Source organism: Salmo salar, chromosome ssa09 (assembly GCF_905237065.1).
Source record: "Salmo salar chromosome ssa09, Ssal_v3.1, whole genome shotgun sequence".
NCBI lineage: Eukaryota > Metazoa > Chordata > Actinopteri > Salmoniformes > Salmonidae > Salmo > Salmo salar.
The window spans coordinates 59,328,180-59,352,943 of record NC_059450.1 but is presented as its reverse complement, the minus strand read 5'-3'; the positions used below and the strand labels follow the sequence as shown (position 1 = coordinate 59,352,943).

The window sequence follows — 24,764 nt, the reverse complement described above, 5'->3', positions numbered from 1 at the left end:
TAAGGCAACCTGGTAGAGCATTTGACTGCAGATCAAGAGGTCCCAGGTTCAAATCCTGGTGCCCCCTTAAAATAAAGTGCTTTCTAAGAGTATAATTAGGGTTAGAGTACACCTTTTAAAATTATGTTACTCAATCTAAAATGTCCCTAATTAGACTGTTTTTCTCTCAGTTGAACCGTTCCTAAAAGAGGTGGAAGTGCAATAGACTTCAGGTCATGAGGTCTCAGGATCAAATCCTATTGTCAACTTGAAATCAAATATTTGATGGGTACGCTTTGAAAGAGAGAGTGTTCTTTATTAGGTTATGTAGATCGCCCTCTGAAATGTCCCTTATTAGACAATTTCTCAGGATCAAATCCTGGTTCCCCCTTGAATCATGTACTTTCTATGTGTATCTTGAGAGAGGGAGTGCTCCTTTTTTGGTTATGTTACTCAATCTAAAATGTCCCTCATTAGATGTTTTTTCTCTCTGTCAGACAGTTCCTAACAGAGATGGAATTGCAATAGTCTTAGGATCAAGAGGTCTCAGGTTCAAATCCTATAGTCAACATGAAATCAAATACTTTATGGGTATGTTTTCAAAGAGAGAGTGTTATGTATTAGGTTATGTAGATCTCCAGCTAAAATGTACCTTATTCGAGAATTTTTCCGCCTTTAGATAGTTTCTAGCAGAGGGGGTATAGCTCAGTGGTAGAGCATTTGACTGCAGATCAAGAGGTCCCAGGTTCAAATCCTGGTGCCCCCTTAAAATCAAGTGCTTTCTAAGAGTATAATTAGGGTTAGAGTACACTTTTTAAAATTATGTTACTCAATCTAAAATGTCCCTAATTAGATGGTTTTTCTCTCAGTTGAACCGTTCCTAAAAGAGGTGGAAGTGCAATAGACTTCACATCATGAGGTCTCAGGATCAAATCCTATTGTCAACTTGAAATCAAATATTTTATGGGTACGCTTTGAAAGAGAGAGTGTTCTTTATTAGGTTATGTAGATCGCCCTCTGAAATGTCCCTTATTAGACAATTTGTCAGGATCAAATCCTGGTTCCCCCCTTGAATCATGTACTTTCTATGTGTATCTTGAGAGAGGGAGTGCTCCTTTTTGGTTATGTTACTCAATCTAAAATGTCCCTCATTAGATGTTTTTTTCTCTGTCAGACAGTTCCTAACAGAGATGGAATTGCAATAGTCTTAGGTTCAAGAGGTCTCAGGTTCAAATCCTATAGTCAACATGAAATCAAATACTTTATGGGTATGTTGTCAAAGAGAGAGTGTTATGTATTAGGTTATGTAGATCTCCAGCTATAATGTACCTTATTCGAGAAATTTTCCGCCTTTAGATAGTTTCTAGCAGAGGGGGTATAGCTCAGTGGTAGAGCATTTGACTGCAGATCAAGAGGTCCCAGGTTCAAATCCTGGTGCCCCCTTAAAATCAAGTGCTTTCTAAGAGTATAATTAGGGTTAGAGTACACTTTTTAAAATTATGTTACTCAATCTAAAATGTCCCTAATTAGATGGTTTTTCTCTCAGTTGAACCGTTCCTAAAAGAGGTGGAAGTGCAATAGACTTCAGATCATGAGGTCTCAGGATCAAATCCTATTGTCAACTTGAAATCAAATATTTTATGGGTACGCTTTGAAAGAGAGAGTGTTCTTTATTAGGTTATGTAGATCGCCCTCTGAAATGTCCCTTATTAGACAATTTGTCAGGATCAAATCCTGGTTCCCCCTTGAATCATGTACTTTCTATGTGTATCTTGAGAGAGGGAGTGCTCCTTTTTTGGTTATGTTACTCAATCTAAAATGTCCCTCATTAGATGTTTTTTCTCTCTGTCAGACAGTTCCTAACAGAGATGGAATTGCAATAGTCTTAGGTTCAAGAGGTCTCAGGTTCAAATCCTATAGTCAACATGAAATCAAATACTTTATGGGTATGTTGTCAAAGAGAGAGTGTTATGTATTAGGTTATGTAGATCTCCAGCTATAATGTACCTTATTCGAGAAATTTTCCGCCTTTAGATAGTTTCTAGCAGAGGGGGTATAGCTCAGTGGTAGAGCATTTGACTGCAGATCAAGAGGTCCCAGGTTCAAATCCTGGTGCCCCCTTAAAATCAAGTGCTTTCTAAGAGTATAATTAGGGTTAGAGTACACTTTTTAAAATTATGTTACTCAATCTAAAATGTCCCTAATTAGATGGTTTTTTTCTCAGTTGAACCGTTCCTAAAAGAGGTGGAAGTGCAATAGACTTCAGATCATGAGGTCTCAGGATCAAATCCTATTGTCAACTTGAAATCAAATATTTTATGGGTACGCTTTGAAAGAGAGAGTGTTCTTTATTAGGTTATGTAGATCGCCCTCTGAAATGTCCCTTATTAGACAATTTGTCAGGATCAAATCCTGGTTCCCCCTTGAATCATGTACTTTCTATGTGTATCTTGAGAGAGGGAGTGCTCCTTTTTGGTTATGTTACTCAATCTAAAATGTCCCTCATTAGATGTTTTTTTCTCTGTCAGACAGTTCCTAACAGAGATGGAATTGCAATAGTCTTAGGTTCAAGAGGTCTCAGGTTCAAATCCTATAGTCAACATGAAATCAAATACTTTATGGGTATGTTGTCAAAGAGAGAGTGTTATGTATTAGGTTATGTAGATCTCCAGCTAAAATGTACCTTATTCGAGAATTTTTCCGCCTTTAGATAGTTTCTAGCAGAGGGGGTATAGCTCAGTGGTAGAGCATTTGACTGCAGATCAAGAGGTCCCAGGTTCAAATCCTGGTGCCCCCTTAAAATCAAGTGCTTTCTAAGAGTATAATTAGGGTTAGAGTACACTTTTTAAAATTATGTTACTCAATCTAAAATGTCCCTAATTAGATGGTTTTTCTCTCAGTTGAACCGTTCCTAAAAGAGGTGGAAGTGCAATAGACTTCAGATCATGAGGTCTCAGGATCAAATCCTATTGTCAACTTGAAATCAAATATTTTATGGGTACGCTTTGAAAGAGAGAGTGTTCTTTATTAGGTTATGTAGATCGCCCTCTGAAATGTCCCTTATTAGACAATTTGTCAGGATCAAATCCTGGTTCCCCCTTGAATCATGTACTTTCTATGTGTATCTTGAGAGAGGGAGTGCTCCTTTTTGGTTATGTTACTCAATCTAAAATGTCCCTCATTAGATGTTTTTTTCTCTGTCAGACAGTTCCTAACAGAGATGGAATTGCAATAGTCTTAGGTTCAAGAGGTCTCAGGTTCAAATCCTATAGTCAACATGAAATCAAATACTTTATGGGTATGTTGTCAAAGAGAGAGTGTTATGTATTAGGTTATGTAGATCTCCAGCTAAAATGTACCTTATTCGAGAATTTTTCCGCCTTTAGATAGTTTCTAGCAGAGGGGTATAGCTCAGTGGTAGAGCATTTGACTGCAGATCAAGAGGTCCCAGGTTCAAATCCTGGTGCCCCCTTAAAATCAAGTGCTTTCTAAGAGTATAATTAGGGTTAGAGTACACTTTTTTAAATTATGTTACTCAATCTAAAATGTCCCTAATTAGATGGTTTTTCTCTCAGTTGAACCGTTCCTAAAAGAGGTGGAAGTGCAATAGACTTCACATCATGAGGTCTCAGGATCAAATCCTATTGTCAACTTGAAATCAAATATTTTATGGGTACGCTTTGAAAGAGAGAGTGTTCTTTATTAGGTTATGTAGATCGCCCTCTGAAATGTCCCTTATTAGACAATTTGTCAGGATCAAATCCTGGTTCCCCCTTGAATCATGTACTTTCTATGTGTATCTTGAGAGAGGGAGTGCTCCTTTTTTGGTTATGTTACTCAATCTAAAATGTCCCTCATTAGATGTTTTTTCTCTCTGTCAGACAGTTCCTAACAGAGATGGAATTGCAATAGTCTTAGGTTCAAGAGGTCTCAGGTTCAAATCCTATAGTCAACATGAAATCAAATACTTTATGGGTATGTTGTCAAAGAGAGAGTGTTATGTATTAGGTTATGTAGATCTCCAGCTAAAATGTACCTTATTCGAGAATTTTTCCGCCTTTAGATAGTTTCTAGCAGAGGGGGTATAGCTCAGTGGTAGAGCATTTGACTGCAGATCAAGAGGTCCCAGGTTCAAATCCTGGTGCCCCCTTAAAATCAAGTGCTTTCTAAGAGTATAATTAGGGTTAGAGTACACTTTTTAAAATTATGTTACTCAATCTAAAATGTCCCTAATTAGATGGTTTTTCTCTCAGTTGAACCGTTCCTAAAAGAGGTGGAAGTGCAATAGACTTCAGATCATGAGGTCTCAGGATCAAATCCTATTGTCAACTTGAAATCAAATATTTTATGGGTACGCTTTGAAAGAGAGAGTGTTCTTTATTAGGTTATGTAGATCGCCCTCTGAAATGTCCCTTATTAGACAATTTGTCAGGATCAAATCCTGGTTCCCCCTTGAATCATGTACTTTCTATGTGTATCTTGAGAGAGGGAGTGCTCCTTTTTGGTTATGTTACTCAATCTAAAATGTCCCTCATTAGATGTTTTTTCTCTCTGTCAGACAGTTCCTAACAGAGATGGAATTGCAATAGTCTTAGGTTCAAGAGGTCTCAGGTTCAAATCCTATAGTCAACATGAAATCAAATACTTTATGGGTATGTTGTCAAAGAGAGAGTGTTATGTATTAGGTTATGTAGATCTCCAGCTAAAATGTACCTTATTCGAGAATTTTTCCGCCTTTAGATAGTTTCTAGCAGAGGGGGTATAGCTCAGTGGTAGAGCATTTGACTGCAGATCAAGAGGTCCCAGGTTCAAATCCTGGTGCCCCCTTAAAATCAAGTGCTTTCTAAGAGTATAATTAGGGTTAGAGTACACCTTTTAAAATTATGTTACTCAATCTAAAATGTCCCTAATTAGATGGTTTTTCTCTCAGTTGAACCGTTCCTAAAAGAGGTGGAAGTGCAATAGACTTCAGATCATGAGGTCTCAGGATCAAATCCTATTGTCAACTTGAAATCAAATATTTTATGGGTACGCTTTGAAAGAGAGAGTGTTCTTTATTAGGTTATGTAGATCGCCCTCTGAAATGTCCCTTATTAGACAATTTGTCAGGATCAAATCCTGGTTCCCCCTTGAATCATGTACTTTCTATGTGTATCTTGAGAGAGGGAGTGCTCCTTTTTGGTTATGTTACTCAATCTAAAATGTCCCTCATTAGATGTTTTTTTCTCTGTCAGACAGTTCCTAACAGAGATGGAATTGCAATAGTCTTAGGATCAAGAGGTCTCAGGTTCAAATCCTATAGTCAACATGAAATCAAATACTTTATGGGTATGTTGTCAAAGAGAGAGTGTTATGTATTAGGTTATGTAGATCTCCAGCTAAAATGTACCTTATTCGAGAATTTTTCCGCCTTTAGATAGTTTCTAGCAGAGGGGGTATAGCTCAGTGGTAGAGCATTTGACTGCAGATCAAGAGGTCCCAGGTTCAAATCCTGGTGCCCCCTTAAAATCAAGTGCTTTCTAAGAGTATAATTAGGGTTAGAGTACACTTTTTAAAATTATGTTACTCAATCTAAAATGTCCCTAATTAGATGGTTTTTCTCTCAGTTGAACCGTTCCTAAAAGAGGTGGAAGTGCAATAGACTTCAGATCATGAGGTCTCAGGATCAAATCCTATTGTCAACTTGAAATCAAATATTTTATGGGTACGCTTTGAAAGAGAGAGTGTTCTTTATTAGGTTATGTAGATCGCCCTCTGAAATGTCCCTTATTAGACAATTTGTCAGGATCAAATCCTGGTTCCCCCTTGAATCATGTACTTTCTATGTGTATCTTGAGAGAGGGAGTGCTCCTTTTTGGTTATGTTACTCAATCTAAAATGTCCCTCATTAGATGTTTTTCTCTCTGTCAGACAGTTCCTAACAGAGATGGAATTGCAATAGTCTTAGGTTCAAGAGGTCTCAGGTTCAAATCCTATAGTCAACATGAAATCAAATACTTTATGGGTATGTTGTCAAAGAGAGAGTGTTATGTATTAGGTTATGTAGATCTCCAGCTAAAATGTACCTTATTCGAGAATTTTTCCGCCTTTAGATAGTTTCTAGCAGAGGGGGTATAGCTCAGTGGTAGAGCATTTGACTGCAGATCAAGAGGTCCCAGGTTCAAATCCTGGTGCCCCCTTAAAATCAAGTGCTTTCTAAGAGTATAATTAGGGTTAGAGTACACTTTTTAAAATTATGTTACTCAATCTAAAATGTCCCTAATTAGATGGTTTTTCTCTCAGTTGAACCGTTCCTAAAAGAGGTGGAAGTGCAATAGACTTCAGATCATGAGGTCTCAGGATCAAATCCTATTGTCAACTTGAAATCAAATATTTTATGGGTACGCTTTGAAAGAGAGAGTGTTCTTTATTAGGTTATGTAGATCGCCCTCTGAAATGTCCCTTATTAGACAATTTGTCAGGATCAAATCCTGGTTCCCCCTTGAATCATGTACTTTCTATGTGTATCTTGAGAGAGGGAGTGCTCCTTTTTGGTTATGTTACTCAATCTAAAATGTCCCTCATTAGATGTTTTTTTCTCTGTCAGACAGTTCCTAACAGAGATGGAATTGCAATAGTCTTAGGTTCAAGAGGTCTCAGGTTCAAATCCTATAGTCAACATGAAATCAAATACTTTATGGGTATGTTGTCAAAGAGAGAGTGTTATGTATTAGGTTATGTAGATCTCCAGCTAAAATGTACCTTATTCGAGAATTTTTCCGCCTTTAGATAGTTTCTAGCAGAGGGGGTATAGCTCAGTGGTAGAGCATTTGACTGCAGATCAAGAGGTCCCAGGTTCAAATCCTGGTGCCCCCTTAAAATCAAGTGCTTTCTAAGAGTATAATTAGGGTTAGAGTACACTTTTTAAAATTATGTTACTCAATCTAAAATGTCCCTAATTAGATGGTTTTTCTCTCAGTTGAACCGTTCCTAAAAGAGGTGGAAGTGCAATAGACTTCAGATCATGAGGTCTCAGGATCAAATCCTATTGTCAACTTGAAATCAAATATTTTATGGGTACGCTTTGAAAGAGAGAGTGTTCTTTATTAGGTTATGTAGATCGCCCTCTGAAATGTCCCTTATTAGACAATTTGTCAGGATCAAATCCTGGTTCCCCCTTGAATCATGTACTTTCTATGTGTATCTTGAGAGAGGGAGTGCTCCTTTTTGGTTATGTTACTCAATCTAAAATGTCCCTCATTAGATGTTTTTTTCTCTGTCAGACAGTTCCTAACAGAGATGGAATTGCAATAGTCTTAGGTTCAAGAGGTCTCAGGTTCAAATCCTATAGTCAACATGAAATCAAATACTTTATGGGTATGTTGTCAAAGAGAGAGTGTTATGTATTAGGTTATGTAGATCTCCAGCTAAAATGTACCTTATTCGAGAATTTTTCCGCCTTTAGATAGTTTCTAGCAGAGGGGGTATAGCTCAGTGGTAGAGCATTTGACTGCAGATCAAGAGGTCCCAGGTTCAAATCCTGGTGCCCCCTTAAAATCAAGTGCTTTCTAAGAGTATAATTAGGGTTAGAGTACACTTTTTAAAATTATGTTACTCAATCTAAAATGTCCCTAATTAGATGGTTTTTCTCTCAGTTGAACCGTTCCTAAAAGAGGTGGAAGTGCAATAGACTTCAGATCATGAGGTCTCAGGATCAAATCCTATTGTCAACTTGAAATCAAATATTTTATGGGTACGCTTTGAAAGAGAGAGTGTTCTTTATTAGGTTATGTAGATCGCCCTCTGAAATGTCCCTTATTAGACAATTTGTCAGGATCAAATCCTGGTTCCCCCTTGAATCATGTACTTTCTATGTGTATCTTGAGAGAGGGAGTGCTCCTTTTTTGGTTATGTTACTCAATCTAAAATGTCCCTCATTAGATGTTTTTCCCCCTGTCAGACAGTTCCTAACAGAGATGGAATTGCAATAGTCTTAGGTTCAAGAGGTCTCAGGTTCAAATCCTATAGTCAACATGAAATCAAATACTTTATGGGTATGTTGTCAAAGAGAGAGTGTTATGTATTAGGTTATGTAGATCTCCAGCTAAAATGTACCTTATTCGAGAATTTTTCCGCCTTTAGATAGTTTCTAGCAGAGGGGGTATAGCTCAGTGGTAGAGCATTTGACTGCAGATCAAGAGGTCCCAGGTTCAAATCCTGGTGCCCCCTTAAAATCAAGTGCTTTCTAAGAGTATAATTAGGGTTAGAGTACACTTTTTAAAATTATGTTACTCAATCTAAAATGTCCCTAATTAGATGGTTTTTTTCTCAGTTGAACCGTTCCTAAAAGAGGTGGAAGTGCAATAGACTTCAGATCATGAGGTCTCAGGATCAAATCCTATTGTCAACTTGAAATCAAATATTTTATGGGTACGCTTTGAAAGAGAGAGTGTTCTTTATTAGGTTATGTAGATCGCCCTCTGAAATGTCCCTTATTAGACAATTTGTCAGGATCAAATCCTGGTTCCCCCTTGAATCATGTACTTTCTATGTGTATCTTGAGAGAGGGAGTGCTCCTTTTTGGTTATGTTACTCAATCTAAAATGTCCCTCATTAGATGTTTTTTTCTCTGTCAGACAGTTCCTAACAGAGATGGAATTGCAATAGTCTTAGGTTCAAGAGGTCTCAGGTTCAAATCCTATAGTCAACATGAAATCAAATACTTTATGGGTATGTTGTCAAAGAGAGAGTGTTATGTATTAGGTTATGTAGATCTCCAGCTAAAATGTACCTTATTCGAGAATTTTTCCGCCTTTAGATAGTTTCTAGCAGAGGGGGTATAGCTCAGTGGTAGAGCATTTGACTGCAGATCAAGAGGTCCCAGGTTCAAATCCTGGTGCCCCCTTAAAATCAAGTGCTTTCTAAGAGTATAATTAGGGTTAGAGTACACTTTTTAAAATTATGTTACTCAATCTAAAATGTCCCTAATTAGATGGTTTTTCTCTCAGTTGAACCGTTCCTAAAAGAGGTGGAAGTGCAATAGACTTCAGATCATGAGGTCTCAGGATCAAATCCTATTGTCAACTTGAAATCAAATATTTTATGGGTACGCTTTGAAAGAGAGAGTGTTCTTTATTAGGTTATGTAGATCGCCCTCTGAAATGTCCCTTATTAGACAATTTGTCAGGATCAAATCCTGGTTCCCCCTTGAATCATGTACTTTCTATGTGTATCTTGAGAGAGGGAGTGCTCCTTTTTGGTTATGTTACTCAATCTAAAATGTCCCTCATTAGATGTTTTTTTCTCTGTCAGACAGTTCCTAACAGAGATGGAATTGCAATAGTCTTAGGTTCAAGAGGTCTCAGGTTCAAATCCTATAGTCAACATGAAATCAAATACTTTATGGGTATGTTGTCAAAGAGAGAGTGTTATGTATTAGGTTATGTAGATCTCCAGCTAAAATGTACCTTATTCGAGAATTTTTCCGCCTTTAGATAGTTTCTAGCAGAGGGGGTATAGCTCAGTGGTAGAGCATTTGACTGCAGATCAAGAGGTCCCAGGTTCAAATCCTGGTGCCCCCTTAAAATCAAGTGCTTTCTAAGAGTATAATTAGGGTTAGAGTACACCTTTTAAAATTATGTTACTCAATCTAAAATGTCCCTAATTAGATGGTTTTTCTCTCAGTTGAACCGTTCCTAAAAGAGGTGGAAGTGCAATAGACTTCAGATCATGAGGTCTCAGGATCAAATCCTATTGTCAACTTGAAATCAAATATTTTATGGGTACGCTTTGAAAGAGAGAGTGTTCTTTATTAGGTTATGTAGATCGCCCTCTGAAATGTCCCTTATTAGACAATTTGTCAGGATCAAATCCTGGTTCCCCCTTGAATCATGTACTTTCTATGTGTATCTTGAGAGAGGGAGTGCTCCTTTTTGGTTATGTTACTCAATCTAAAATGTCCCTCATTAGATGTTTTTTCTCTCTGTCAGACAGTTCCTAACAGAGATGGAATTGCAATAGTCTTAGGTTCAAGAGGTCTCAGGTTCAAATCCTATAGTCAACATGAAATCAAATACTTTATGGGTATGTTGTCAAAGAGAGAGTGTTATGTATTAGGTTATGTAGATCTCCAGCTAAAATGTACCTTATTCGAGAATTTTTCCGCCTTTAGATAGTTTCTAGCAGAGGGGGTATAGCTCAGTGGTAGAGCATTTGACTGCAGATCAAGAGGTCCCAGGTTCAAATCCTGGTGCCCCCTTAAAATCAAGTGCTTTCTAAGAGTATAATTAGGGTTAGAGTACACTTTTTAAAATTATGTTACTCAATCTAAAATGTCCCTAATTAGATGGTTTTTCTCTCAGTTGAACCGTTCCTAAAAGAGGTGGAAGTGCAATAGACTTCAGATCATGAGGTCTCAGGATCAAATCCTATTGTCAACTTGAAATCAAATATTTTATGGGTACGCTTTGAAAGAGAGAGTGTTCTTTATTAGGTTATGTAGATCGCCCTCTGAAATGTCCCTTATTAGACAATTTGTCAGGATCAAATCCTGGTTCCCCCTTGAATCATGTACTTTCTATGTGTATCTTGAGAGAGGGAGTGCTCCTTTTTGGTTATGTTACTCAATCTAAAATGTCCCTCATTAGATGTTTTTCTCTCTGTCAGACAGTTCCTAACAGAGATGGAATTGCAATAGTCTTAGGTTCAAGAGGTCTCAGGTTCAAATCCTATAGTCAACATGAAATCAAATACTTTATGGGTATGTTGTCAAAGAGAGAGTGTTATGTATTAGGTTATGTAGATCTCCAGCTAAAATGTACCTTATTCGAGAATTTTTCCGCCTTTAGATAGTTTCTAGCAGAGGGGGTATAGCTCAGTGGTAGAGCATTTGACTGCAGATCAAGAGGTCCCAGGTTCAAATCCTGGTGCCCCCTTAAAATCAAGTGCTTTCTAAGAGTATAATTAGGGTTAGAGTACACTTTTTAAAATTATGTTACTCAATCTAAAATGTCCCTAATTAGATGGTTTTTCTCTCAGTTGAACCGTTCCTAAAAGAGGTGGAAGTGCAATAGACTTCAGATCATGAGGTCTCAGGATCAAATCCTATTGTCAACTTGAAATCAAATATTTTATGGGTACGCTTTGAAAGAGAGAGTGTTCTTTATTAGGTTATGTAGATCGCCCTCTGAAATGTCCCTTATTAGACAATTTGTCAGGATCAAATCCTGGTTCCCCCTTGAATCATGTACTTTCTATGTGTATCTTGAGAGAGGGAGTGCTCCTTTTTGGTTATGTTACTCAATCTAAAATGTCCCTCATTAGATGTTTTTTCTCTCTGTCAGACAGTTCCTAACAGAGATGGAATTGCAATAGTCTTAGGTTCAAGAGGTCTCAGGTTCAAATCCTATAGTCAACATGAAATCAAATACTTTATGGGTATGTTGTCAAAGAGAGAGTGTTATGTATTAGGTTATGTAGATCTCCAGCTAAAATGTACCTTATTCGAGAATTTTTCCGCCTTTAGATAGTTTCTAGCAGAGGGGGTATAGCTCAGTGGTAGAGCATTTGACTGCAGATCAAGAGGTCCCAGGTTCAAATCCTGGTGCCCCCTTAAAATCAAGTGCTTTCTAAGAGTATAATTAGGGTTAGAGTACACCTTTTAAAATTATGTTACTCAATCTAAAATGTCCCTAATTAGATGGTTTTTCTCTCAGTTGAACCGTTCCTAAAAGAGGTGGAAGTGCAATAGACTTCAGATCATGAGGTCTCAGGATCAAATCCTATTGTCAACTTGAAATCAAATATTTTATGGGTACGCTTTGAAAGAGAGAGTGTTCTTTATTAGGTTATGTAGATCGCCCTCTGAAATGTCCCTTATTAGACAATTTGTCAGGATCAAATCCTGGTTCCCCCTTGAATCATGTACTTTCTATGTGTATCTTGAGAGAGGGAGTGCTCCTTTTTGGTTATGTTACTCAATCTAAAATGTCCCTCATTAGATGTTTTTTCTCTCTGTCAGACAGTTCCTAACAGAGATGGAATTGCAATAGTCTTAGGTTCAAGAGGTCTCAGGTTCAAATCCTATAGTCAACATGAAATCAAATACTTTATGGGTATGTTGTCAAAGAGAGAGTGTTATGTATTAGGTTATGTAGATCTCCAGCTAAAATGTACCTTATTCGAGAATTTTTCCGCCTTTAGATAGTTTCTAGCAGAGGGGGTATAGCTCAGTGGTAGAGCATTTGACTGCAGATCAAGAGGTCCCAGGTTCAAATCCTGGTGCCCCCTTAAAATCAAGTGCTTTCTAAGAGTATAATTAGGGTTAGAGTACACTTTTTAAAATTATGTTACTCAATCTAAAAATGTCCCTAATTAGATGGTTTTTTTCTCAGTTGAACCGTTCCTAAAAGAGGTGGAAGTGCAATAGACTTCAGATCATGAGGTCTCAGGATCAAATCCTATTGTCAACTTGAAATCAAATATTTTATGGGTACGCTTTGAAAGAGAGAGTGTTCTTTATTAGGTTATGTAGATCGCCCTCTGAAATGTCCCTTATTAGACAATTTGTCAGGATCAAATCCTGGTTCCCCCTTGAATCATGTACTTTCTATGTGTATCTTGAGAGAGGGAGTGCTCCTTTTTGGTTATGTTACTCAATCTAAAATGTCCCTCATTAGATGTTTTTTCTCTCTGTCAGACAGTTCCTAACAGAGATGGAATTGCAATAGTCTTAGGTTCAAGAGGTCTCAGGTTCAAATCCTATAGTCAACATGAAATCAAATACTTTATGGGTATGTTGTCAAAGAGAGAGTGTTATGTATTAGGTTATGTAGATCTCCAGCTAAAATGTACCTTATTCGAGAATTTTTCCGCCTTTAGATAGTTTCTAGCAGAGGGGGTATAGCTCAGTGGTAGAGCATTTGACTGCAGATCAAGAGGTCCCAGGTTCAAATCCTGGTGCCCCCTTAAAATCAAGTGCTTTCTAAGAGTATAATTAGGGTTAGAGTACACCTTTTAAAATTATGTTACTCAATCTAAAATGTCCCTAATTAGATGGTTTTTTTCTCAGTTGAACCGTTCCTAAAAGAGGTGGAAGTGCAATAGACTTCAGATCATGAGGTCTCAGGATCAAATCCTATTGTCAACTTGAAATCAAATATTTTATGGGTACGCTTTGAAAGAGAGAGTGTTCTTTATTAGGTTATGTAGATCGCCCTCTGAAATGTCCCTTATTAGACAATTTGTCAGGATCAAATCCTGGTTCCCCCTTGAATCATGTACTTTCTATGTGTATCTTGAGAGAGGGAGTGCTCCTTTTTGGTTATGTTACTCAATCTAAAATGTCCCTCATTAGATGTTTTTTTCTCTGTCAGACAGTTCCTAACAGAGATGGAATTGCAATAGTCTTAGGTTCAAGAGGTCTCAGGTTCAAATCCTATAGTCAACATGAAATCAAATACTTTATGGGTATGTTGTCAAAGAGAGAGTGTTATGTATTAGGTTATGTAGATCTCCAGCTAAAATGTACCTTATTCGAGAATTTTTCCGCCTTTAGATAGTTTCTAGCAGAGGGGGTATAGCTCAGTGGTAGAGCATTTGACTGCAGATCAAGAGGTCCCAGGTTCAAATCCTGGTGCCCCCTTAAAATCAAGTGCTTTCTAAGAGTATAATTAGGGTTAGAGTACACTTTTTAAAATTATGTTACTCAATCTAAAAATGTCCCTAATTAGATGGTTTTTTTCTCAGTTGAACCGTTCCTAAAAGAGGTGGAAGTGCAATAGACTTCAGATCATGAGGTCTCAGGATCAAATCCTATTGTCAACTTGAAATCAAATATTTTATGGGTACGCTTTGAAAGAGAGAGTGTTCTTTATTAGGTTATGTAGATCGCCCTCTGAAATGTCCCTTATTAGACAATTTGTCAGGATCAAATCCTGGTTCCCCCTTGAATCATGTACTTTCTATGTGTATCTTGAGAGAGGGAGTGCTCCTTTTTGGTTATGTTACTCAATCTAAAATGTCCCTCATTAGATGTTTTTTCTCTCTGTCAGACAGTTCCTAACAGAGATGGAATTGCAATAGTCTTAGGTTCAAGAGGTCTCAGGTTCAAATCCTATAGTCAACATGAAATCAAATACTTTATGGGTATGTTGTCAAAGAGAGAGTGTTATGTATTAGGTTATGTAGATCTCCAGCTAAAATGTACCTTATTCGAGAATTTTTCCGCCTTTAGATAGTTTCTAGCAGAGGGGGTATAGCTCAGTGGTAGAGCATTTGACTGCAGATCAAGAGGTCCCAGGTTCAAATCCTGGTGCCCCCTTAAAATCAAGTGCTTTCTAAGAGTATAATTAGGGTTAGAGTACACTTTTTAAAATTATGTTACTCAATCTAAAAATGTCCCTAATTAGATGGTTTTTCTCTCAGTTGAACCGTTCCTAAAAGAGGTGGAAGTGCAATAGACTTCAGATCATGAGGTCTCAGGATCAAATCCTATTGTCAACTTGAAATCAAATATTTTATGGGTACGCTTTGAAAGAGAGAGTGTTCTTTATTAGGTTATGTAGATCGCCCTCTGAAATGTCCCTTATTAGACAATTTGTCAGGATCAAATCCTGGTTCCCCCTTGAATCATGTACTTTCTATGTGTATCTTGAGAGAGGGAGTGCTCCTTTTTGGTTATGTTACTCAATCTAAAATGTCCCTCATTAGATGTTTTTTCTCTCTGTCAGACAGTTCCTAACAGAGATGGAATTGCAATAGTCTTAGGTTCAAGAGGTCTCAGGTTCAAATCCTATAGTCAACATGAAATCAAATACTTTATGGGTATGTTGTCAAAGAGAGAGTGTTATGTATTAGGTTATGTAGATCTCCAGCTAAAATGTACCTTATTCGAGAATTTTTCCGCCTTTAGATAGTTTCTAGCAGAGGGGGTATAGCTCAGTGGTAGAGCATTTGACTGCAGATCAAGAGGTCCCAGGTTCAAATCCTGGTGCCCCCTTAAAATCAAGTGCTTTCTAAGAGTATAATTAGGGATAGAGTACACTTTTTTAAAATTGTTCCTAAAAGAGGTGGAAGTGCAATAGACTTCAGATCATGAGGTCTCAGGATCAAATCCTATTGTCAACTTGAAATCAAATATTTTATGGGTACGCTTTGAAAGAGAGAGTGTTCTTTATTAGGTTATGTAGATCGCCCTCTGAAATGTCCCTTATTAGACAATTTGTCAGGATCAAATCCTGGTTCCCCCTTGAATCATGTACTTTCTATGTGTATCTTGAGAGAGGGAGTGCTCCTTTTTTGGTTATGTTACTCAATCTAAAATGTCCCTCATTAGATGTTTTTTCTCTCTGTCAGACAGTTCCTAACAGAGATGGAATTGCAATAGTCTTAGGTTCAAGAGGTCTCAGGTTCAAATCCTATAGTCAACATGAAATCAAATACTTTATGGGTATGTTGTCAAAGAGAGAGTGTTATGTATTAGGTTATGTAGATCTCCAGCTAAAATGTACCTTATTCGAGAATTTTTCCGCCTTTAGATAGTTTCTAGCAGAGGGGGTATAGCTCAGTGGTAGAGCATTTGACTGCAGATCAAGAGGTCCCAGGTTCAAATCCTGGTGCCCCCTTAAAATCAAGTGCTTTCTAAGAGTATAATTAGGGTTAGAGTACACCTTTTAAAATTATGTTACTCAATCTAAAATGTCCCTAATTAGATGGTTTTTCTCTCAGTTGAACCGTTCCTAAAAGAGGTGGAAGTGCAATAGACTTCAGATCATGAGGTCTCAGGATCAAATCCTATTGTCAACTTGAAATCAAATATTTTATGGGTACGCTTTGAAAGAGAGAGTGTTCTTTATTAGGTTATGTAGATCGCCCTCTGAAATGTCCCTTATTAGACAATTTGTCAGGATCAAATCCTGGTTCCCCCTTGAATCATGTACTTTCTATGTGTATCTTGAGAGAGGGAGTGCTCCTTTTTGGTTATGTTACTCAATCTAAAATGTCCCTCATTAGATGTTTTTTCTCTCTGTCAGACAGTTCCTAACAGAGATGGAATTGCAATAGTCTTAGGTTCAAGAGGTCTCAGGTTCAAATCCTATAGTCAACATGAAATCAAATACTTTATGGGTATGTTGTCAAAGAGAGAGTGTTATGTATTAGGTTATGTAGATCTCCAGCTAAAATGTACCTTATTCGAGAATTTTTCCGCCTTTAGATAGTTTCTAGCAGAGGGGGTATAGCTCAGTGGTAGAGCATTTGACTGCAGATCAAGAGGTCCCAGGTTCAAATCCTGGTGCCCCCTTAAAATCAAGTGCTTTCTAAGAGTATAATTAGGGTTAGAGTACACCTTTTAAAATTATGTTACTCAATCTAAAATGTCCCTAATTAGATGGTTTTTCTCTCAGTTGAACCGTTCCTAAAAGAGGTGGAAGTGCAATAGACTTCAGATCATGAGGTCTCAGGATCAAATCCTATTGTCAACTTGAAATCAAATATTTTATGGGTACGCTTTGAAAGAGAGAGTGTTCTTTATTAGGTTATGTAGATCGCCCTCTGAAATGTCCCTTATTAGACAATTTGTCAGGATCAAATCCTGGTTCCCCCTTGAATCATGTACTTTCTATGTGTATCTTGAGAGAGGGAGTGCTCCTTTTTTGGTTATGTTACTCAATCTAAAATGTCCCTCATTAGATGTTTTTTCTCTCTGTCAGACAGTTCCTAACAGAGATGGAATTGCAATAGTCTTAGGTTCAAGAGGTCTCAGGTTCAAATCCTATAGTCAACATGAAATCAAATACTTTATGGGTATGTTGTCAAAGAGAGAGTGTTATGTATTAGGTTATGTAGATCTCCAGCTAAAATGTACCTTATTCGAGAATTTTTCCGCCTTTAGATAGTTTCTAGCAGAGGGGTATAGCTCAGTGGTAGAGCATTTGACTGCAGATCAAGAGGTCCCAGGTTCAAATCCTGGTGCCCCTTTAAAATCAAGTGCTTTCTAAGAGTATAATTAGGGTTAGAGTACACCTTTTTAAAATTATGTTACTCAATCTAAAAATGTCCCTAATTAGATGGTTTTTCTCTCAGTTGAACCGTTCCTAAAAGAGGTGGAAGTGCAATAGACTTCAGATCATGAGGTCTCAGGATCAAATCCTATTGTCAACTTGAAATCAAATATTTTATGGGTACGCTTTGAAAGAGAGAGTGTTCTTTATTAGGTTATGTAGATCGCCCTCTGAAATGTCCCTTATTAGACAATTTGTCAGGATCAAATCCTGGTTCCCCCTTGAATCATGTACTTTCTATGTGTATCTTGAGAGAGGGAGTGCTCCTTTTTGGTTATGTTACTCAATCTAAAATGTCCCTCATTAGATGTTTTTTTCTCTGTCAGACAGTTCCTAACAGAGATGGAATTGCAATAGTCTTAGGTTCAAGAGGTCTCAGGTTCAAATCCTATAGTCAACATGAAATCAAATACTTTATGGGTATGTTGTCAAAGAGAGAGTGTTATGTATTAGGTTATGTAGATCTCCAGCTAAAATGTACCTTATTCGAGAATTTTTCCGCCTTTAGATAGTTTCTAGCAGAGGGGGTATAGCTCAGTGGTAGAGCATTTGACTGCAGATCAAGAGGTCCCAGGTTCAAATCCTGGTGCCCCCTTAAAATCAAGTGCTTTCTAAGAGTATAATTAGGGTTAGAGTACACCTTTTTAAAATTATGTTACTCAATCTAAAAATGTCCCTAATTAGATGGTTTTTCTCTCAGTTGAACCGTTCCTAAAAGAGGTGGAAGTGCAATAGACTTCAGATCATGAGGTCTCAGGATCAAATCCTATTGTCAACTTGAAATCAAATATTTTATGGGTACGCTTTGAAAGAGAGAGTGTTCTTTATTAGGTTATGTAGATCGCCCTCTGAAATGTCCCTTATTAGACAATTTGTCAGGATCAAATCCTGGTTCCCCCTTGAATCATGTACTTTCTATGTGTATCTTGAGAGAGGGAGTGCTCCTTTTTGGTTATGTTACTCAATCTAAAATGTCCCTCATTAGATGTTTTTTTCTCTGTCAGACAGTTCCTAACAGAGATGGAATTGCAATAGTCTTAGGTTCAAGAGGTCTCAGGTTCAAATCCTATAGTCAACATGAAATCAAATACTTTATGGGTATGTTGTCAAAGAGAGAGTGTTATGTATTAGGTTATGTAGATCTCCAGCTAAAATGTACCTTATTCGAGAATTTTTCCGCCTTTAGATAGTTTCTAGCAGAGGGGGTATAGCTCAGTGGTAGAGCATTTGACTGCAGATCAAGAGGTCCCAGGTTCAAATCCTGGTGCCCCCTTAAAATCAAGTGCTTTCTAAGAGTATAATTAGGGTTAGAGTACACTTTTTAAAAATTATGTTACTCAATCTAAAAATGTCCCTAATTAGATGGTTTTTTTCTCAGTTGAACCGTTCCTAAAAGAGGTGGAAGTGCAATAGACTTCAGATCATGAGGTCTCAGGATCAAATCCTATTGTCAACTTGAAATCAAATATTTTATGGGTACGCTTTGAAAGAGAGAGTGTTCTTTATTAGGTTATGTAGATCGCCCTCTGAAATGTCCCTTATTAGACAATTTGTCAGGATCAAATCCTGGTTCCCCCTTGAATCATGTACTTTCTATGTGTATCTTGAGAGAGGGAGTGCTCCTTTTTGGTTATGTTACTCAATCTAAAATGTCCCTCATTAGATGTTTTTTCTCTCTGTCAGACAGTTCCTAACAGAGATGGAATTGCAATAGTCTTAGGTTCAAGAGGTCTCAGGTTCAAATCCTATAGTCAACATGAAATCAAATACTTTATGGGTATGTTGTCAAAGAGAGAGTGTTATGTATTAGGTTATGTAGATCTCCAGCTAAAATGTACCTTATTCGAGAATTTTTCCGCCTTTAGATAGTTTCTAGCAGAGGGGGTATAGCTCAGTGGTAGAGCATTTGACTGCAGATCAAGAGGTCCCAGGTTCAAATCCTGGTGCCCCCTTAAAATCAAGTGCTTTCTAAGAGTATAATTAGGGTTAGAGTACACCTTTTAAAATTATGTTACTCAATCTAAAATGTCCCTAATTAGATGGTTTTTCTCTCAGTTGAACCGTTCCTAAAAGAGGTGGAAGTGCAATAGACTTCAGATCATGAGGTCTCAGGATCAAATCCTATTGTCAACTTGAAATCAAATATTTTATGGGTACGCTTTGAAAGAGAGAGTGTTCTTTATTAGGTTATGTAGATCGCCCTCTGAAATGTCCCTTATTAGACAATTTGTCAGGATCAAATCCTGGTTCCCCCTTGAATCATGTACTTTCTATGTGTATCTTGAGAGAGGGAGTGCTCCTTTTTGGTTATGTTACTCAATCTAAAATGTCCCTCATTAGATGTTTTTTCTCTCTGTCAGACAGTTCCTAACAGAGATGGAATTGCAATAGTCTTAGGTTCAAGAGGTCTCAGGTTCAAATCCTATAGTCAACATGAAATCAAATACTTTATGGGTATGTTGTCAAAGAGAGAGTGTTATGTATTAGGTTATGTAGATCTCCAGCTAAAATGTACCTTATTCGAGAATTTTTCCGCCTTTAGATAGTTTCTAGCAGAGGGGTATAGCTCAGTGGTAGAGCATTTGACTGCAGATCAAGAGGTCCCAGGTTCAAATCCTGGTGCCCCCTTAAAATCAAGTGCTTTCTAAGAGTATAATTAGGGTTAGAGTACACTTTTTAAAATTATGTTACTCAATCTAAAATGTCCCTAATTAGATGGTTTTTCTCTCAGTTGAACCGTTCCTAAAAGAGGTGGAAGTGCAATAGACTTCAGATCATGAGGTCTCAGGATCAAATCCTATTGTCAACTTGAAATCAAATATTTTATGGGTACGCTTTGAAAGAGAGAGTGTTCTTTATTAGGTTATGTAGATCGCCCTCTGAAATGTCCCTTATTAGACAATTTGTCAGGATCAAATCCTGGTTCCCCCTTGAATCATGTACTTTCTATGTGTATCTTGAGAGAGGGAGTGCTCCTTTTTGGTTATGTTACTCAATCTAAAATGTCCCTCATTAGATGTTTTTTCTCTCTGTCAGACAGTTCCTAACAGAGATGGAATTGCAATAGTCTTAGGTTCAAGAGGTCTCAGGTTCAAATCCTATAGTCAACATGAAATCAAATACTTTATGGGTATGTTGTCAAAGAGAGAGTGTTATGTATTAGGTTATGTAGATCTCCAGCTAAAATGTACCTTATTCGAGAATTTTTCCGCCTTTAGATAGTTTCTAGCAGAGGGGTATAGCTCAGTGGTAGAGCATTTGACTGCAGATCAAGAGGTCCCAGGTTCAAATCCTGGTGCCCCCTTAAAATCAAGTGCTTTCTAAGAGTATAATTAGGGTTAGAGTACACTTTTTAAAATTATGTTACTCAATCTAAAATGTCCCTAATTAGATGGTTTTTCTCTCAGTTGAACCGTTCCTAAAAGAGGTGGAAGTGCAATAGACTTCAGATCATGAGGTCTCAGGATCAAATCCTATTGTCAACTTGAAATCAAATATTTTATGGGTACGCTTTGAAAGAGAGAGTGTTCTTTATTAGGTTATGTAGATCGCCCTCTGAAATGTCCCTTATTAGACAATTTGTCAGGATCAAATCCTGGTTCCCCCTTGAATCATGTACTTTCTATGTGTATCTTGAGAGAGGGAGTGCTCCTTTTTGGTTATGTTACTCAATCTAAAATGTCCCTCATTAGATGTTTTTTTCTCTGTCAGACAGTTCCTAACAGAGATGGAATTGCAATAGTCTTAGGTTCAAGAGGTCTCAGGTTCAAATCCTATAGTCAACATGAAATCAAATACTTTATGGGTATGTTGTCAAAGAGAGAGTGTTATGTATTAGGTTATGTAGATCTCCAGCTAAAATGTACCTTATTCGAGAATTTTTCCGCCTTTAGATAGTTTCTAGCAGAGGGGGTATAGCTCAGTGGTAGAGCATTTGACTGCAGATCAAGAGGTCCCAGGTTCAAATCCTGGTGCCCCCTTAAAATCAAGTGCTTTCTAAGAGTATAATTAGGGTTAGAGTACACCTTTTAAAATTATGTTACTCAATCTAAAATGTCCCTAATTAGATGGTTTTTCTCTCAGTTGAACCGTTCCTAAAAGAGGTGGAAGTGCAATAGACTTCAGATCATGAGGTCTCAGGATCAAATCCTATTGTCAACTTGAAATCAAATATTTTATGGGTACGCTTTGAAAGAGAGAGTGTTCTTTATTAGGTTATGTAGATCGCCCTCTGAAATGTCCCTTATTAGACAATTTGTCAGGATCAAATCCTGGTTCCCCCTTGAATCATGTACTTTCTATGTGTATCTTGAGAGAGGGAGTGCTCCTTTTTTGGTTATGTTACTCAATCTAAAATGTCCCTCATTAGATGTTTTTTCTCTCTGTCAGACAGTTCCTAACAGAGATGGAATTGCAATAGTCTTAGGTTCAAGAGGTCTCAGGTTCAAATCCTATAGTCAACATGAAATCAAATACTTTATGGGTATGTTGTCAAAGAGAGAGTGTTATGTATTAGGTTATGTAGATCTCCAGCTAAAATGTACCTTATTCGAGAATTTTTCCGCCTTTAGATAGTTTCTAGCAGAGGGGTATAGCTCAGTGGTAGAGCATTTGACTGCAGATCAAGAGGTCCCAGGTTCAAATCCTGGTGCCCCCTTAAAATCAAGTGCTTTCTAAGAGTATAATTAGGGATAGAGTACACTTTTTTAAAATTGTTCCTAAAAGAGGTGGAAGTGCAATAGACTTCAGATCATGAGGTCTCAGGATCAAATCCTATTGTCAACTTGAAATCAAATATTTTATGGGTACGCTTTGAAAGAGAGAGTGTTCTTTATTAGGTTATGTAGATCGCCCTCTGAAATGTCCCTTATTAGACAATTTGTCAGGATCAAATCCTGGTTCCCCCTTGAATCATGTACTTTCTATGTGTATCTTGAGAGAGGGAGTGCTCCTTTTTTGGTTATGTTACTCAATCTAAAATGTCCCTCATTCGATGTTTTTCTCTCTGTCAGACAGTTCCTAACAGAGATGGAATTGCAATAGTCTTAGGTTCAAGAGGTCTCAGGTTCAAATCCTATAGTCAACATGAAATCAAATACTTTATGGGTATGTTGTCAAAGAGAGAGTGTTATGTATTAGGTTATGTAGATCTCCAGCTAAAATGTACCTTATTCGAGAATTTTTCCGCCTTTAGATAGTTTCTAGCAGAGGGGGTATAGCTCAGTGGTAGAGCATTTGACTGCAGATCAAGAGGTCCCAGGTTCAAATCCTGGTGCCCCCTTAAAATCAAGTGCTTTCTAAGAGTATAATTAGGGTTAGAGTACACCTTTTTAAAATTATGTTACTCAATCTAAAATGTCCCTAATTAGATGGTTTTTCTCTCAGTTGAACCGTTCCTAAAAGAGGTGGAAGTGCAATAGACTTCAGATCATGAGGTCTCAGGATCAAATCCTATTGTCAACTTGAAATCAAATATTTTATGGGTACGCTTTGAAAGAGAGAGTGTTCTTTATTAGGTTATGTAGATCGCCCTCTGAAATGTCCCTTATTAGACAATTTGTCAGGATCAAATCCTGGTTCCCCCTTGAATCATGTACTTTCTATGTGTATCTTGAGAGAGGGAGTGCTCCTTTTTGGTTATGTTACTCAATCTAAAATGTCCCTCATTAGATGTTTTTTTCTCTGTCAGACAGTTCCTAACAGAGATGGAATTGCAATAGTCTTAGGTTCAAGAGGTCTCAGGTTCAAATCCTATAGTCAACATGAAATCAAATACTTTATGGGTATGTTGTCAAAGAGAGAGTGTTATGTATTAGGTTATGTAGATCTCCAGCTAAAATGTACCTTATTCGAGAATTTTTCCGCCTTTAGATAGTTTCTAGCAGAGGGGGTATAGCTCAGTGGTAGAGCATTTGACTGCAGATCAAGAGGTCCCAGGTTCAAATCCTGGTGCCCCCTTAAAATCAAGTGCTTTCTAAGAGTATAATTAGGGTTAGAGTACACCTTTTAAAATTATGTTACTCAATCTAAAATGTCCCTAATTAGATGGTTTTTCTCTCAGTTGAACCGTTCCTAAAAGAGGTGGAAGTGCAATAGACTTCAGATCATGAGGTCTCAGGATCAAATCCTATTGTCAACTTGAAATCAAATATTTTATGGGTACGCTTTGAAAGAGAGAGTGTTCTTTATTAGGTTATGTAGATCGCCCTCTGAAATGTCCCTTATTAGACAATTTGTCAGGATCAAATCCTGGTTCCCCCTTGAATCATGTACTTTCTATGTGTATCTTGAGAGAGGGAGTGCTCCTTTTTGGTTATGTTACTCAATCTAAAATGTCCCTCATTAGATGTTTTTTCTCTCTGTCAGACAGTTCCTAACAGAGATGGAATTGCAATAGTCTTAGGTTCAAGAGGTCTCAGGTTCAAATCCTATAGTCAACATGAAATCAAATACTTTATGGGTATGTTGTCAAAGAGAGAGTGTTATGTATTAGGTTATGTAGATCTCCAGCTAAAATGTACCTTATTCGAGAATTTTTCCGCCTTTAGATAGTTTCTAGCAGAGGGGTATAGCTCAGTGGTAGAGCATTTGACTGCAGATCAAGAGGTCCCAGGTTCAAATCCTGGTGCCCCCTTAAAATCAAGTGCTTTCTAAGAGTATAATTAGGGTTAGAGTACACCTTTTAAAATTATGTTACTCAATCAAAAATGTCCCTAATTAGATGGTTTTTTTCTCAGTTGAACCGTTCCTAAAAGAGGTGGAAGTGCAATAGACTTCAGATCATGAGGTCTCAGGATCAAATCCTATTGTCAACTTGAAATCAAATATTTTATGGGTACGCTTTGAAAGAGAGAGTGTTCTTTATTAGGTTATGTAGATCGCCCTCTGAAATGTCCCTTATTAGACAATTTGTCAGGATCAAATCCTGGTTCCCCCTTGAATCATGTACTTTCTATGTGTATCTTGAGAGAGGGAGTGCTCCTTTTTGGTTATGTTACTCAATCTAAAATGTCCCTCATTAGATGTTTTTCTCTCTGTCAGACAGTTCCTAACAGAGATGGAATTGCAATAGTCTTAGGTTCAAGAGGTCTCAGGTTCAAATCCTATAGTCAACATGAAATCAAATACTTTATGGGTATGTTGTCAAAGAGAGAGTGTTATGTATTAGGTTATGTAGATCTCCAGCTAAAATGTACCTTATTCGAGAATTTTTCCGCCTTTAGATAGTTTCTAGCAGAGGGGGTATAGCTCAGTGGTAGAGCATTTGACTGCAGATCAAGAGGTCCCAGGTTCAAATCCTGGTGCCCCCTTAAAATCAAGTGCTTTCTAAGAGTATAATTAGGGTTAGAGTACACCTTTTAAAATTATGTTACTCAATCAAAAAAGGTCCCTAATTAGATGGTTTTTCTCTCAGTTGAACCGTTCCTAAAAGAGGTGGAAGTGCAATAGACTTCAGATCATGAGGTCTCAGGATCAAATCCTATTGTCAACTTGAAATCAAATATTTTATGGGTACGCTTTGAAAGAGAGAGTGTTCTTTATTAGGTTATGTAGATCGCCCTCTGAAATGTCCCTTATTAGACAATTTGTCAGGATCAAATCCTGGTTCCCCCTTGAATCATGTACTTTCTATGTGTATCTTGAGAGAGGGAGTGCTCCTTTTTGGTTATGTTACTCAATCTAAAATGTCCCTCATTAGATGTTTTTTTCTCTGTCAGACAGTTCCTAACAGAGATGGAATTGCAA

General features: G+C 37.5%; 36 non-coding genes across 36 annotated transcripts; all 36 read left to right on the top strand.

The window, feature by feature from the left end:
- The first annotated feature begins 673 nt into the window (after nucleotides 1-673).
- On the top strand, nucleotides 674-745 carry trnac-gca (transfer RNA cysteine (anticodon GCA)). The gene has a single exon. It is a non-coding gene; the product is annotated as a tRNA-Cys (tRNA).
- A 605-nt stretch (nucleotides 746-1,350) lies between these two features.
- trnac-gca (transfer RNA cysteine (anticodon GCA)) lies at nucleotides 1,351-1,422 on the top strand. Its single transcript has one exon. It is a non-coding gene; the product is annotated as a tRNA-Cys (tRNA).
- Nucleotides 1,423-2,028: 606 nt separating this feature from the next.
- On the top strand, nucleotides 2,029-2,100 carry trnac-gca (transfer RNA cysteine (anticodon GCA)). Its single transcript has one exon. It is a non-coding gene; the product is annotated as a tRNA-Cys (tRNA).
- A 604-nt stretch (nucleotides 2,101-2,704) lies between these two features.
- Nucleotides 2,705-2,776, top strand: trnac-gca (transfer RNA cysteine (anticodon GCA)). The gene has a single exon. It is a non-coding gene; the product is annotated as a tRNA-Cys (tRNA).
- A 603-nt stretch (nucleotides 2,777-3,379) lies between these two features.
- Nucleotides 3,380-3,451, top strand: trnac-gca (transfer RNA cysteine (anticodon GCA)). Its single transcript has one exon. It is a non-coding gene; the product is annotated as a tRNA-Cys (tRNA).
- Nucleotides 3,452-4,057: 606 nt separating this feature from the next.
- trnac-gca (transfer RNA cysteine (anticodon GCA)) lies at nucleotides 4,058-4,129 on the top strand. The gene has a single exon. It is a non-coding gene; the product is annotated as a tRNA-Cys (tRNA).
- Nucleotides 4,130-4,734: 605 nt separating this feature from the next.
- trnac-gca (transfer RNA cysteine (anticodon GCA)) lies at nucleotides 4,735-4,806 on the top strand. The gene has a single exon. It is a non-coding gene; the product is annotated as a tRNA-Cys (tRNA).
- Nucleotides 4,807-5,410: 604 nt separating this feature from the next.
- trnac-gca (transfer RNA cysteine (anticodon GCA)) lies at nucleotides 5,411-5,482 on the top strand. The gene has a single exon. It is a non-coding gene; the product is annotated as a tRNA-Cys (tRNA).
- A 604-nt stretch (nucleotides 5,483-6,086) lies between these two features.
- Nucleotides 6,087-6,158, top strand: trnac-gca (transfer RNA cysteine (anticodon GCA)). Its single transcript has one exon. It is a non-coding gene; the product is annotated as a tRNA-Cys (tRNA).
- A 604-nt stretch (nucleotides 6,159-6,762) lies between these two features.
- Nucleotides 6,763-6,834, top strand: trnac-gca (transfer RNA cysteine (anticodon GCA)). Its single transcript has one exon. It is a non-coding gene; the product is annotated as a tRNA-Cys (tRNA).
- A 604-nt stretch (nucleotides 6,835-7,438) lies between these two features.
- Nucleotides 7,439-7,510, top strand: trnac-gca (transfer RNA cysteine (anticodon GCA)). The gene has a single exon. It is a non-coding gene; the product is annotated as a tRNA-Cys (tRNA).
- Nucleotides 7,511-8,115: 605 nt separating this feature from the next.
- On the top strand, nucleotides 8,116-8,187 carry trnac-gca (transfer RNA cysteine (anticodon GCA)). The gene has a single exon. It is a non-coding gene; the product is annotated as a tRNA-Cys (tRNA).
- Nucleotides 8,188-8,791: 604 nt separating this feature from the next.
- trnac-gca (transfer RNA cysteine (anticodon GCA)) lies at nucleotides 8,792-8,863 on the top strand. Its single transcript has one exon. It is a non-coding gene; the product is annotated as a tRNA-Cys (tRNA).
- Nucleotides 8,864-9,467: 604 nt separating this feature from the next.
- On the top strand, nucleotides 9,468-9,539 carry trnac-gca (transfer RNA cysteine (anticodon GCA)). Its single transcript has one exon. It is a non-coding gene; the product is annotated as a tRNA-Cys (tRNA).
- Nucleotides 9,540-10,144: 605 nt separating this feature from the next.
- trnac-gca (transfer RNA cysteine (anticodon GCA)) lies at nucleotides 10,145-10,216 on the top strand. The gene has a single exon. It is a non-coding gene; the product is annotated as a tRNA-Cys (tRNA).
- A 604-nt stretch (nucleotides 10,217-10,820) lies between these two features.
- On the top strand, nucleotides 10,821-10,892 carry trnac-gca (transfer RNA cysteine (anticodon GCA)). Its single transcript has one exon. It is a non-coding gene; the product is annotated as a tRNA-Cys (tRNA).
- A 605-nt stretch (nucleotides 10,893-11,497) lies between these two features.
- Nucleotides 11,498-11,569, top strand: trnac-gca (transfer RNA cysteine (anticodon GCA)). Its single transcript has one exon. It is a non-coding gene; the product is annotated as a tRNA-Cys (tRNA).
- A 605-nt stretch (nucleotides 11,570-12,174) lies between these two features.
- trnac-gca (transfer RNA cysteine (anticodon GCA)) lies at nucleotides 12,175-12,246 on the top strand. Its single transcript has one exon. It is a non-coding gene; the product is annotated as a tRNA-Cys (tRNA).
- A 606-nt stretch (nucleotides 12,247-12,852) lies between these two features.
- On the top strand, nucleotides 12,853-12,924 carry trnac-gca (transfer RNA cysteine (anticodon GCA)). The gene has a single exon. It is a non-coding gene; the product is annotated as a tRNA-Cys (tRNA).
- Nucleotides 12,925-13,528: 604 nt separating this feature from the next.
- trnac-gca (transfer RNA cysteine (anticodon GCA)) lies at nucleotides 13,529-13,600 on the top strand. Its single transcript has one exon. It is a non-coding gene; the product is annotated as a tRNA-Cys (tRNA).
- Nucleotides 13,601-14,206: 606 nt separating this feature from the next.
- trnac-gca (transfer RNA cysteine (anticodon GCA)) lies at nucleotides 14,207-14,278 on the top strand. The gene has a single exon. It is a non-coding gene; the product is annotated as a tRNA-Cys (tRNA).
- Nucleotides 14,279-14,884: 606 nt separating this feature from the next.
- trnac-gca (transfer RNA cysteine (anticodon GCA)) lies at nucleotides 14,885-14,956 on the top strand. The gene has a single exon. It is a non-coding gene; the product is annotated as a tRNA-Cys (tRNA).
- A 553-nt stretch (nucleotides 14,957-15,509) lies between these two features.
- Nucleotides 15,510-15,581, top strand: trnac-gca (transfer RNA cysteine (anticodon GCA)). Its single transcript has one exon. It is a non-coding gene; the product is annotated as a tRNA-Cys (tRNA).
- Nucleotides 15,582-16,186: 605 nt separating this feature from the next.
- Nucleotides 16,187-16,258, top strand: trnac-gca (transfer RNA cysteine (anticodon GCA)). Its single transcript has one exon. It is a non-coding gene; the product is annotated as a tRNA-Cys (tRNA).
- Nucleotides 16,259-16,863: 605 nt separating this feature from the next.
- On the top strand, nucleotides 16,864-16,935 carry trnac-gca (transfer RNA cysteine (anticodon GCA)). Its single transcript has one exon. It is a non-coding gene; the product is annotated as a tRNA-Cys (tRNA).
- Nucleotides 16,936-17,541: 606 nt separating this feature from the next.
- On the top strand, nucleotides 17,542-17,613 carry trnac-gca (transfer RNA cysteine (anticodon GCA)). Its single transcript has one exon. It is a non-coding gene; the product is annotated as a tRNA-Cys (tRNA).
- Nucleotides 17,614-18,219: 606 nt separating this feature from the next.
- On the top strand, nucleotides 18,220-18,291 carry trnac-gca (transfer RNA cysteine (anticodon GCA)). The gene has a single exon. It is a non-coding gene; the product is annotated as a tRNA-Cys (tRNA).
- A 607-nt stretch (nucleotides 18,292-18,898) lies between these two features.
- Nucleotides 18,899-18,970, top strand: trnac-gca (transfer RNA cysteine (anticodon GCA)). Its single transcript has one exon. It is a non-coding gene; the product is annotated as a tRNA-Cys (tRNA).
- A 604-nt stretch (nucleotides 18,971-19,574) lies between these two features.
- On the top strand, nucleotides 19,575-19,646 carry trnac-gca (transfer RNA cysteine (anticodon GCA)). Its single transcript has one exon. It is a non-coding gene; the product is annotated as a tRNA-Cys (tRNA).
- Nucleotides 19,647-20,250: 604 nt separating this feature from the next.
- Nucleotides 20,251-20,322, top strand: trnac-gca (transfer RNA cysteine (anticodon GCA)). Its single transcript has one exon. It is a non-coding gene; the product is annotated as a tRNA-Cys (tRNA).
- Nucleotides 20,323-20,926: 604 nt separating this feature from the next.
- trnac-gca (transfer RNA cysteine (anticodon GCA)) lies at nucleotides 20,927-20,998 on the top strand. Its single transcript has one exon. It is a non-coding gene; the product is annotated as a tRNA-Cys (tRNA).
- A 605-nt stretch (nucleotides 20,999-21,603) lies between these two features.
- On the top strand, nucleotides 21,604-21,675 carry trnac-gca (transfer RNA cysteine (anticodon GCA)). Its single transcript has one exon. It is a non-coding gene; the product is annotated as a tRNA-Cys (tRNA).
- A 552-nt stretch (nucleotides 21,676-22,227) lies between these two features.
- Nucleotides 22,228-22,299, top strand: trnac-gca (transfer RNA cysteine (anticodon GCA)). Its single transcript has one exon. It is a non-coding gene; the product is annotated as a tRNA-Cys (tRNA).
- A 605-nt stretch (nucleotides 22,300-22,904) lies between these two features.
- trnac-gca (transfer RNA cysteine (anticodon GCA)) lies at nucleotides 22,905-22,976 on the top strand. The gene has a single exon. It is a non-coding gene; the product is annotated as a tRNA-Cys (tRNA).
- A 604-nt stretch (nucleotides 22,977-23,580) lies between these two features.
- trnac-gca (transfer RNA cysteine (anticodon GCA)) lies at nucleotides 23,581-23,652 on the top strand. Its single transcript has one exon. It is a non-coding gene; the product is annotated as a tRNA-Cys (tRNA).
- A 604-nt stretch (nucleotides 23,653-24,256) lies between these two features.
- Nucleotides 24,257-24,328, top strand: trnac-gca (transfer RNA cysteine (anticodon GCA)). Its single transcript has one exon. It is a non-coding gene; the product is annotated as a tRNA-Cys (tRNA).
- The last annotated feature ends 436 nt before the right edge of the window (nucleotides 24,329-24,764 follow it).